Raw genomic sequence first — 13,407 nt, forward strand, 5'->3', positions numbered from 1 at the left:
ATAAAAATGCAATATCTAACCATATATTGTCTATAAGACTACACTTTCAATATAAAGACACATAGAGGTTGAAAATACATGGGTAGAAAAAGAAATAGCTTAGAAATTGTAAGCATCAGATAGTTGGAATGGCTATATTAGTAATAACTAAAATAGATTCCAAGACAAATCATACTGTATTATTGAAGCAAAAGAGGGATGTTTTATAACAATTAAATGATCAATTTGTCAGAAAGATAAAACAATATGTATCTGCCTAAGATGAAAATTTCACTTGACAGAAGTAAAAGAAGAAACAGATAATAAAAAATCATGCTAGAAAAATCCCTTCTTTTTGCAATTAATAGAAAAAAACTGAGCAAAAGAATTAGTAAAGATATAGAGGATCTAAACAATGGTGTCAACCACCATAAATCAAAACTTAGATCATTAACAATTGCACAATATATAGTTTCTGAAGCAAACAGGGCACATTCACCAAGATAGACAATATTGGTGAGCCACAGAAAAAATCTAAAAAATATTCAAAGTATTAACATCAGAGTGTATTTTCTAACCATAAAACTATTAAATTTGAATTTAATAATAATAGCATTTGTAAAACCCCAAATATTTATAAATTAAACTATACATTTTTAAATAACCCATGGATCAAATGAGAATTCATATAAGAAATTAAAATATTTAACTAAATGAGAATGAAAAGACAGCAAAAATTTCAAAATGCAGCTAAAGAAATACTTAGCAGCAAATTTATAGCTTTAAATCTATACATAAAAAAATATGTATGTTTGGTCATTTCAGTATAAATGCTAGAGTGAAAAGAAGGATGAAAACCAAAATAATGAAAAAAGAAAATAATAAAGATAAGAGCAGACACAAACAAAAAAGAACATAATAATGAACAGCATAATTATATTACTATTACTATAAACCATCAAAGACATATTTTAAAAGAAATTGAATGCAAACATAATTCCTAATGCATATCAATACAAAATTTATAACAACATGCTAGGAATGAAGACACAAAGATCACAAAATAAAGGAAGATATATGTATCAAACATACATGTAATTAAGGAACAGATGATGATTTAAAATAATTTTATTGTCCTTCTGTCTTCTCATGGATCTTAAGCCTGTAGAGAGTGTCTGTGGTAGGAAGGTTGATGGGATTCTGCAAGCTATTAAAATGATGATTGTGAAAAATATATTGTTGGATATATTCTTTTTTAAAAATAAGTTTTTATTTATTTGAGAGAGAGGAAGGGAGAGGGATAGAGAGAAACAATGATAAGAGAGAGAAATATTGATCAGCTGCCTCCTGCACACCCCCTACTGGGAATTGAGCCCACAATCCAGACATGTGCGCCAACAAATGGAAATCACAACCTCTGACGTGTGGGATGATACTCAACCAACTGAGCTACAAGCTCAGGGCTGGATATATTCTTCATGAGAGGTATGTGGGAAACGGGAGATGCCCTGCCAGAGAATTTGAGATTTTAGTGATAAGCCCAGATGAGAATATAGGAAATGGTGATAGGATTCATTCTGGGGTCATGATTTAAATAAAAAGGCTCCTGGATTTCCTTCCAGTGTCCAACCCAGCTTACCTGAAATCAGGTATTCAAGAAACAAATTCTGGTCCTAGCCATTTTGGCTCAGTGGATAGAGTGTCGTCCTGCGGACTGAAGGGTCCCAGGTTCAATTCTAGTCAAGGGTACATGCCCAGGTTGCGGACTTGATCCCCAGTAGGGGTCATGCAGGAGGCAGCCAATCAATGATTCTCTCTCATCATTGATGTTTCTATCTCTCTCTTCCTCTCTGAAATCAATAAAAATATATGTAAAAAAAAAAAAGGAAGAAAGAAACAAATTCTGAAGCTTTCTTTCATACAGGATATATGTTTTAATGGGCACAGACCAGCAGGATATAAGCATTCAAATAGATACACAGTAAAGAGAAGAACATTCATACATAGTAAGGATCTGTTTGTTTGAATTTTTCCTTTATTATGACTTTCAGGAAACTGATCTTGTGAAATAATGTAACGTGTATGCTCCAAAGGAAGCCTCTCAAAATATTCTGGTGACATTTATCTGAAAAGCAGAAGAGAGTAATGGAATACCTGCAGGGAGTTTGGAATTGTACAGTAAGACCACATTTCTTTAAAATCTCTGGTTTTATTCTAAGGGAATTTCCTGTCTACCCAACAATAATTTCTATCAGTATGTCAAGCGTAATATTTTAATTTTTTTCTAGTTAAGTTGTTTAACCCTCTCCTCACCACATCTTCAAGTAGAGTGAAATTTCAGGATTGTGTGCCTTTTTATCCTGTGACATCAGATAGCGGCTGCTACTCTACCTCATGCTTTTAGGAGTTTATATATTGCTTGAGAAACACCTGAAAACAATATACAGCTATTTTAGGAAAGTGGAATAAAAGAGAACAGTATAAATTTCCATGCCATGGAACAATGGGCTGCCATGAGAATAAAGACCACGTGTTCTAATACTTTCTCATCCACAGTATTACACACATATGAGTTCTCAATTATGTACATTTAATTGGAAGATGAGTAACCGGTTTCTGCTATTTTTTTAACAGTTTTCTACTAACAGTAGCTTTTGTCCCAGTGGAGTCTAGAAACATTTAAACTTTTTGTTTGTTTGTTTAACAAAATGTTTAAACAGCAGGTACATATTTGAAAATGAAACCTCTATTTACAACATGTAATATGACATGCCATATATCTACTCTTAAAGAACAGATCACTGAAACGAAGTTTTGCTGCACATTTTATTTTGCAATATAGTGAAATGTACAGTTCTTAGAGTAAATTATTGTGGAAATACAGATATTTCCATAAAACTCCACTGTAGTTTTTTCACACTTACAGTTATAGTAAATCTCTGCAAACCCAGCTGTAATAACTGATTGAGGCACAATGGGGATTGCAGGAGAATGGCAGCGGCGGAGCTGCCTCGGTTTTATTGCAACATGCCTAAGCAGAGTATAACTATGCAGTGAAAATAAACCTAAAAGTCATGAGCCAGGTTTACAGATTAAGACATTAATTCCTTCGGTAGCTGAGGAGTCTGCGGTAGCTTTAGTTATGTCAGGCAATTCCTCGACTCAATAAGAATTGTAAGTCGTCGTTACCATGGATTTACAAAAGCCCAGACATTTAGTCTTCATTAGTGCTTATCCGGTGGAAGGGATGCTGGACTAATTATGTCACACACAACGGCAGGGCCTCTTACCTGGCGGACGAGGCTGTGTTTGCAACGCAGGGAAGGCTTAGGGTCTGCATTCTGGAAAGCTGGTTTCGAGCTCCTGACTTCAGCTGGTTCTCCTCCCCAAGCCTCACTAGAACCCGGGGTTTCCTTGATCACAGGTTGACCCCTCTCTGCTGGGATTTTCTTACTAGAAGCCTGACTGCTCCACCAGCCTGAGTTCACATGGGCTGTGTTCTTTTCTGTGGCACTACCGTTAGGAAATGTGGATGAGGATGGGGCAAGTGTCAGGTCAAGGTGGCGAGTATGTGTGTGTGTTCTCCTGGATAAATCACCAAGGAGATCCGGGTGTTTACGGTGCTTTAAGGAAACTCTGGTCAGTTTGCCTAGCCAGGGACAGTATCTCCTGTCTCTTACCTTCTCCTAGTGCTGCTTTCTGGCCTCCGGCCCCGTTCCCCGCCCCCACCCCAGCTGACAGAGTAAACCCAGGAGCCACATTAGTGCAACAAAAGTGAGCCCCAGGGCTCCTCCAGCCCTAGCTGACCCCATGTCTGCACGAACAACCAACTCAAACTGAGCCAGTCATTCTCTTCTGGGAAATTGAAATTGAGACAGGAGCAACTCCCGAGTATCTATGTCCCTGGGATTTTGACGTATAACCTGGACATTGCAGAGCAGCAATATTAAAATAGACAACAGGAAGAGCGAAGCTCCAGAGCGAGAAGGTGAGATGGGCAGAAAGAAGTCAGGAGCAGAGAAAGACAGGGAGTATTTGCTCAGATCTTTAAGCTTGATTTTCGTCCCTGTATTAGTCAGGGTTCTCCAGAGAAATAGAACCAATAGGAGATTATATATGTATTTATAGAGTTTATATATCTACCCCGTTTCTTATATTTCTCTCTATGGCATCTCTCTTTTCTTTTTTAATTTGTTCTATATCTACATCTAGGTCTATACCTATACCTATACCTATACCTATACCTATACCTATACCTATACTTATCTATATCTAATCTATTTCATATATGTGTATATATGATAAATATATATACATATATGATATATATGGAGAGAGAGAGAGAGAGAGAGAGAGAGAGAGAGAGAGAGAGAGAGAGATTATGAGAAATTGGTTCACATGATTGTGGAGTTAGAGAAGTCTTACGATCTGCAAGGTGAAGACCTAGGGAAGCTGGTGTGTAATTCCAGTCCAAGTTTGAAGGTCTGAGACCCAGGAGAGCTGATGAGCTGTCCAAGAGCAGGGGCAGATGAGATGAGATGTTCCAGCTCAAGCGGGCAGACAGAAAGGGGATGAATCCTCCCTTCTTCCACTGTTTGTTCTATTCAGGCCTTCAACAAAGCAGATGTTGCACACCCACAGTGGGGAGGGCTACCCACTCCACTGCATCCACTCATTCAAATGCTGATCTCAACCAGAAACATGTTACAGTGACACCTACATCGTGTTTAATGTAGGCCTCCTGTGACCCAGTATGTTGACATATAAAGCAAATCAGTCTCAACGTGCGATCATATGTATCCTTGCCCTTGTGTTCAGTGAAACACACCCTCTTATAATAATGTGACTGTTTGCTTTATCAAAATTAGTTTTTTGTTACCAAGTAATGAAATACTTTAACTCACGTACCATAACTTGTTACTTTGAGTTTGTACTATCAGCAATTATGGAAATGTATTTTTCTTTTTTTTTCTTTTTTTTTCTTTATTAAATCTTTATTGTTCAGATTACATTTGTTCCTCTTCCCCCCACCCCCCATAACTCCTCTCCTCCCAGTTCCCGCCCCACCCTCCGCCCTCACTCCCCACCCACTGTCCTCATCCATAGGTGCACGATTTTTGTCCAGTCTCTTCCCACGTCTCCCATTCCCCTTTCCCCACCAAGCATAGTCAGTCCATTCCCTTTCTATGTCCCTGATTCATTATAATCACCAGTTCATTCTGTACATCAGATTATTTATTCACTTGATTCTTAGATTCACTTGTTGATAGATGCATGTTTGTTGTTCACAATTTGTATCTTTACCTTTTTCTTCTTCTTCCTCTTCTAAAGGATACCGTTCAGCATTTCATATAATACTGGTTTAGTGGTGATGAACTCCTTTAGCTTTTTCTTATCTGTGAAGCTCTTTATCTGACCTTCAATTCTGAATGATAGCTCTGCTGGATAAAGTACTCTAGGTTGTAGGTTCTTGGTATTCAGCACTTTGAATATTTCTGGCCACTCCCTTCTGGCCTGCAAAGTTTCTGTTGAGAAATCAGCTGACAGTCGTATGGGTATTCCCTTGTAGGTAATTGAGTCTCTTTCTCTTGCTGCTTTTAAGATTCTCTCTTTGTCTTTTGCTCTTGGCATTTTAATTATGATGTGCCTTGGTGTGGTCTTCTTTGGATTCCTTTTGTTTGGGGTTCTCTGCGCTTCTTGGACCTGTAAGTCCATTTCTTTCACCAGGTGGGGGAAGTTTTCTGCCATTATTTCTTCAAATAGGTTTTCAATATTTTGCTGTCTCTCTTCTTCTGGCACCCCAATAATTCTGACATTAGTGCGCTTGAAGCTGTCCCAGAGGCTCCTTACACTATCTTCATATTTTCGGATTCTTTTTTCATTTTGCTTTTCCAGTTGGGTGTTTTTAGTTTCTTCACATTTCAAGTCTTTGGCTTGATTCTTACACTCCTCTGGTCTGCTATTGTGTATAATATTCTTTATTTCAGTCAGTGTATGCTTGATTTCTAGTTGTTTCTTTATCATAGCATCGAGGGTCTCATTAGTTTTCGTGAGGCTCTCATCAAGTTTATTGGCAGCTTGTAGCACATTATTGCAAGGCCTCAAAATTGCGTTTTTTAGCTCTATATCCTCCATTTCTGTCATGTTTTTTTGTCTCCACATTTTTTATGCTTTCTTGGTGCACCCCCTTGTGGTCTTTGTGCGCAGTCTTGTTCTAGTTAAGCCTTGATTGTTGTAGTTAATACTAGAGGGATGTGACCATCAGGCCGACTGGCTGTGAGAATCAGCTGTGGGAAAACTTCTGTCCTCTGGGGAGGTGCTAATCTAGCCTTTGCCTGAGGCGATCCGGCAAATGGCTCTGCGCAGGGCTTGGGAGGGGCGGGATCAACAGGGCGGGTGGAGGGAGCAGTTATGGCTGCTCTCAGTCCCGTTCCCAGAGACTCTGCTTCTCAGAACCTCGGCAACCGCTACAAACCTCGGAGAGAAAGCTGCCCTCACGTTCCAACTGATGCCGAACAATCCCGCTTCTCCCATCTGAGTCTGAGTCCCTAGAGACTTGCCTGGATCTGGAGCCCAGAGTCTGAGACTCACTCCCTACCGAAAATGACAACGGCGTCCTCAGCCACTAGCCCGCTTTTTGCGTGCACCTCCGCACCTTTAAATTTTCCACACTGCGCCTCTTCTGAGCCTCGGCATGCTGCTGTCTTTCCTTCTAGTTGAAGAGTCTCTCCTCAGCCAGCCTTCCTGTGGTTCTGGGTGATGTCTGTTCCGTCTTTTAGTTGTATTTTTGAAGTGGTTGTTTGCGGCAGCAGTCTCTGGTGTTTACCTATGCCGCCATCTTGCTGCCTCCCTGTTGACCTAAATGTTAAAAGCGGGAAATGTATTTTTCAAACAAATGATTTTCCTCATTAGTCTGTGCTGCCACCAGGTCATAATAGGTGAGTGTATCATAGGCACTACTAGAGCACAGTTTAAACCTCAGGCCTGCAAAAAATGGGGGAGAGAGGGTATCTGTTTAGTTCATATGCTAGTATTTTTACTATTTAAATAAAAATCAAATTAGAGTTTATGCCGAGATCTTTTCAAGCCAAATCTACTTATGTTTGGGGAATATTTTTTAGCCAGAGTATAACATAAAGAGACTTCTATTTGCACTTACAAGACATGAAGACAATTTAAATTGTCCTTATCAGAGGATGTTGTTCTGTTGTTATTATTATTATTTGAAGTGACTTATGAAGCAGACTAAAAGAGTCTGGATACAGGTGTGGCTGAAGTTTCCTAGGCTTCCTCTTACGCCCTCTATCTTACCAGTCTTTTCAATCCATAACTATGAGACCATGAAATATCATCATTTATAATAACTGTGTTCTTCAGACCTAGACCCAGTTGGGAATGGGAGGGATGTGAGGACGGTCCATGATCTGAAAGGCAGATAAACCAGATCAGATTCTAGCTTTGCCACCTTAGTGATCAGATGTACTTGGGCAATAAGCCTTTACAACTTGACTAGGCTCTAAATAAAAGTCTATCAGCTGTGAAAATCACATTAAATTGCCATAAAAGCACTTTATAAAAAGTAAAAATCACTGAACAAATCTAAATTATGGGCCCCAGGAAACTTAACAGAGACCAAGATAAGTAAATGCTTAGTTACTCTCACAACAACAACAACAAAAGATTGCCTGAGATACTTCTTTAATAAGATAAAATGCCAAGAAGTGGGGGGAAACATTTGGAGAGTCCACTTAGTAACAAACCTTGATTAATCACTTTAATAAATGGGTTGTTGTTGACTATGCTGCTGATCATCAAATCAATTTCAGTAATTGCATCAATGCAATAAAGATATTACATCCAAATTTTCTGTGCCAGTAGTTGGCTTAGATTCAGGTATGGAAATTTCTGGTTGTGTTTTTTTCAATAAATTATGTCTTGTGACAGTGAAAGAAAAAAGATATCCTTAATTGTTACAGTGGTTTTCTAAGGCTTCTCAGCTGCAGAATTTTGCTCAGGGGAAATTTTACTAGGAAGTCGTATATGTGAAAGTACAGTGGCTTAAGTCAGTGTTGGAGGTCTCCCCACAAACACCACAGCTTCCAGTTGCCCATGTTGTTCTAGAGCAGCGGGAGCAGCCAGGTGAAGCTCTTAGGAGCACAAGTGGAAAACCATTAGTTTATTGAAAACAAAGCACTTTGAAGTAATTTGAAAAATAAAAGTTTAATCATGATTCAGTTTCATAACATTGCCAAATGTTGTGTTTGGCACAATGAAATCTTGGATATGTCTGTTGATTAATTAGCTCTGTTGGTCCATATAAATAAGCAATACAAATTATATTTCCTTTTCTCTCGTTGATTTAGCTTTATCTTCTAAAAATCCTGACTTCAGTGATATCAAATACTTTTTAGTGGCATAGGCTATTTTTTTATAATACACCTAGAAATTGACCAAATGTTGTGTTTATTATTTTATTTAAATATACCCTTCATTTACAATACGTTTTCATTTATTTTGATAATTTGCCAGATGAAAGTGCTGTACATCTTATAAAAATGTCTTCTCCCCACTTTATACACACAAAAAATTCTTCATTTGAAGTATACCCTGGATGGTATTCTAGAACAAAAATTTACATTTGAGCATATTTTTCAGAAACATTTTGACACCGTAGCTATTTAAAACTGGGACACTTTCCTAACACTCTGATTTGATCCAACAAAATTGAAATCGTGAGACTAAGAGATAGACTCCTGTTGCCATAGATTTTCATGTTCAAAAGAGAAAAAGAAAGAACTTGAAACGAATTAAAACCATCTCATTTGAGAAATAAAAAGGTGCTCATAAAACTTTTCCTTAGCAGCTGACTCCGAATAGAGCTCCATTTAGGCAGAAGTAGGAAGGTACGCTCTCTCCTCGGGCGATAGGCCTTCCTTCCGAATCCAGTCGCTTCAATAAGCCATTGTGACCCCCATTCCCAGGAATTCAGCAAACCAAGGAAGAGGAGGGGAAACCAGCAAGTGTTATCATGCAAGCCTCCCTATATTGCGGTGCCCATCTTCGCTTATTGGAACCCCTTAATTGATGAATGAGGACTTTATCAAGCCTGGCAGGGGTCGTTATGTCTCTGATTTTCCTTGAAATGTAACTGTCATGCAGCTCAAAACTCAATAGCCAGTTTGGGGCTTAACCAGAGACATGGCTCTGACTTAAGACGCTCTGAAGGGAATGAATGATTAATGCCGTTTATAGACAGGAGAGCGCTTCTTCTGTCTCATGTGCTTTTTGTATGTAATCTCCAGTGGTTCAAGTTCAGATGGATCTAATGAAAAAGGACTAGATGTTTTCCACCTTCTCTTCAGAGCATGCTGTATGATTTATCCACTGACAAAATGTGCTAATGAAATGTCACCTTGGACAGCTTGCTAAAGGATTGATGGGCTGAAAGTTTTGCACTTTATTTAACTTTTGCAGGAAAAATGAATAAGTCCTCCAAACTCTGTATGATATAGGGATCCATGATGGTTTCCCAACTCAGGAAGCAGCTATACCACCGGCGGAATAGAGTATAGAGAAAGTTGCTGATGGGGAAACGTTTAAAAATAAACAGATTGAGGATGTGTGGCTTTCTTATATCCCCATGCTAAATTATTGTCAAGTTATGTGATTTTATGAAGGCATGTCCTTCCGTATGCTTTATGTAGCTGTTTTCAATCTATTAGCCTACCAATGAGAAGCAAAAGCATCAGCCTTGTGTAGCCAATTCAGCTATGTCTTTATTTTCTCTCTCCCTTCATTATTAGAATCCCAATTATAAAACCCATCCTGAGAATGGTTTTCAGCCTTTTAATTTTTTTTTTTTTTTTTGCTCATAAAAGCTTCATAATCTGTGTGCACCAGCAACTGAAAATCATTAGAGAGAATTGAAAACGGACCACAAAGAATCAGGATGTGGAAGGAAATAAAACTGTACAATAGAGAGTTTGTTGAGAGTGGTGGAGGGTCAAAACACAAAGTGGACTAGCACTGATAAAAATTTAAAAACAAAGTAAAAATATGCAAAAAATATTGGGATTCATATAGCAGTGTTACAACGTGTGCATTGACAATGATCAAAATAAATAAAAATAACCACACAATCTATCTATCATCTATCTATCTATCTATCTATCTACCTATCTATCTATCTACCTACCTACCTATGCACGTGCGTGCGCGCACACACACACATGCAAAACACGGAAGCTTAAAGTGCACAGAAAGTGTCTAAAAATGAATATCTCATTTCTTACAGAATGGTGCATGGGAAAGAAAAGAAGCGCATGTTCTTACTCCACAGTCCAAGGAGAAAATCTGATAGACTCTTCCAGGGCAGGGAAGTTATCTGTGATTTGGTTTTCCATCCCCATAGCTGTTAAAATGAGAATGATAATATTATTAGGGTAACGCTAGGTGCCGTAACAATCAAGTCCTCCAATTTCAGAGGCTTAGTGGAATAGAAATTGATTTCTCAGACAATATCAAGTTCAGAGATCAAGGTACTTTGATTCTTTCCATCTTTGGGCTTTGCTTTTTGTAATGCATAGCTTCCAAATTTTTTTTACTTAAGGACATCAAGTAGACCTAAGGAAACGGGACATGGAACTCAGCATGGGAAGTTCCTGTGAGCCAGACCTAGAAGAGGTCCACATTCCTTATGCTCAATAGTAGGCTATCCTAACTGCAAGGGAGGCTGGGCAATGTGGGCTAGGTAAACGCATGTGGGGGGGGTGGGGCGGGGGGGGGGGGGGCGGGGGGGGGGGTGGAGCAAGATAGACAATCTGGTAGCTGTTCCTTTCATTTTTGTTTGAAACACCAAATAATATAATGGATAGAATAAGCCTAATATTGCATACATTTCTTTCTTACTTCACCCATTTCCCTCATTTTAAATGCCTCCTAAGTATGAGAATTTGTCATTACTATTATTATTTGGTTCTAATTAGATCGCTGTTTTGTAAACTGTGGGGGTGGAAGCACAGCAAAAAGTCAGTTTCATTAATAAAATTAAAAACAAACAGATTATGACCTTTAGATTTAAAAACTTTTTTGAAAAGAGAAGCGCTATAGTTCCAAACTCACTGACCTTCACCATCATTTTGGAACTAAAAAATACATTTCTCTTCGAGTTGTTAATATTATGCCATTTTTAATTTTCTCTTAACACATGTTCTGTGGACGGTGTCTCAGCAGGATTTCTTAATTTGTTTTATTATGTACATACTTGGATGGCAACCATGACATAAGAGCCGTTCAGAGCTGTATTAAATATTTACACTTGTTTCATTTTTAAATCCAAAAAGATAATCTGTTTTAAATGCATTCATGTCACATTGTAGTTGCCAAGTTTTGTGAAGCATATTAAACTAAAATTTCAAAAAATTACCCAATTGGTGATTAGAAATCCAAAGACCAGGATAAATTTCTGTTTAATAGTTTTCTTTCATGTGCTGGATATTTTTACCTTCTGAAAACCAGATGTCTTTATGATTAAAACAAAAAATTGGGTCTGTCACTGTGGTTTATGCGACATCACTCCTGTCACCTTTCCATGGAATAGGATTGTGGTTAGTACACAGATATTGACTTAATTGCTGATGTTTATTTAGATAAGTTTTAGTGATTTTATGCATTTTTAAAATTATGCTTGCTATCCGTGATTAAATATGAATGCAAGTGGAGATTATTGAAAAGAGAACAGAATTTGGAGTTGTTGGAAAGGCTTAAGTTTGAATCTTGTATCACCACATTCAGTTGTGTGCATTTGAGTGTTTCTCAGACTCAGAGTCTCAATAAATTCATCTAGAGACTAGAGACAATAATGAACTCTGCAAGATATAAATGGTTATATAATTTATAGAAGATAACACATTTTAGTGGGCTTAGAATGTTTCCTGGCACAGAGTTGATTCTCAATATGTAGATATCTTTGGAATGTACCAAAATTAAATTCCATATAAGAAGTCTGTGAATGTAGTTTGTATAATGATTTTGACGGTAATTTGTGCCTATTATAGGATTGAGTAAATGAATAGGTATGATATCAGTTGTATAAGAAATCTAAAAAACAAACTCATAGAAACATAGAGTAGAATGGCAGCTAACCAGGGATCAGGGTTTGGGGAATTGGAGAGATACTGGTCAAAGGGTAGAAACTTGAAGTTAGCAGATGAATAAATTCTGAAGGTCTAATGCACGACATTGTAATTATAGTTCCCCATAATGTATTATATACATCAAAGCTGTTAGGAGGCTGGATCTTAAATGTTCTCCCCACAGTAAGAAGTTATAATTATGTTATATGATGGAGGTGCTAGACAGCACTGTAGTGGTAATCAGATTCCAGTATATAAATGTATCAAATCAACAGGCTATACTCCTGAAACTTATACAATGTTATATGTGAATTATATCTCAATTTTTAAAAGTAACTGAAAGGGCCCTGGCTGGTTTGGCTCAGTGGATAGAGGGCCAGCCTGCGGACTCAAGGGTCCCAGGTTTGATTTCTGTCAAGGGCATGTACCTTGGTTGCAGGCACATCCCCAGTGGGGAGTGTGCAGGAGGCAGCTGATGGATGTTTCTCTCTCATCAATGTTTCTAACTCTCTATCCCTCTCCCTTCCTCTCTGTAAAAAAATCAATAAAATATATTTTTTTTAAAAAGTAACTGAAAGGGAGAGAAGAGAATACTATATCCACCGTGCTATTTTAAAATAAAAATGGCATCCCCCCCAAAAAATTAATAGAATCAATTTCAAAGAAATATAGTTTCTAGATGCAACATCCTGATATTGAGCATTTCTCTGCCATTTTCCTAAGATTTTGCTTTTATCATCAGACTTTGGTTACTCACTTATGAGCCACTTATCGATGAAGTTATATGACCAAGATATAGCTCTTACTACTAATAAAATATTTTTTATTGAACACTTAATACGTTCTAGAACAACTGGGCCTGATGCTTTAACTAATTATCTCATTTAAATGTATAATTACTTATGAGGAAGGTAATTATCCACTTAAGATAAATAGTTACTATTTAATCAGGGATTCTAAAAAGCTGGGAGAGCCAGCCAGTAGTGCTCAGTGGTTGGACATCGACCTATGGACAAGGAGGTCTCAGTTCAATTCCCAGTCAGGTCACATGCCCAGGTTGTGGGCTCGATCCCTGGTTGGGGCATGCAGGAGGTAGCCAATCAATGATTCACTCTCATCATTCATGTTTCTCTCTACCCCTCTCTCTTCCTCCCTGAAATCAATAAAAATGTATATATTTTTTAAAAGCCTGAGAGAGCCAGAGTGGGACATAAACGTGGTATTGACTCTAAAATAATAAACACCTATCAGGTGAAGGGGGTTTAGAGAGTTTCCATCTAGTTATCCATTCATA

This window comes from Myotis yumanensis, unplaced genomic scaffold, assembly GCF_028538775.1.
Source record: "Myotis yumanensis isolate MYYU_CA2020_CCGP unplaced genomic scaffold, mMyoYum1.0.hap1 SCAF_21, whole genome shotgun sequence".
Lineage (NCBI taxonomy): Eukaryota > Metazoa > Chordata > Mammalia > Chiroptera > Vespertilionidae > Myotis > Myotis yumanensis.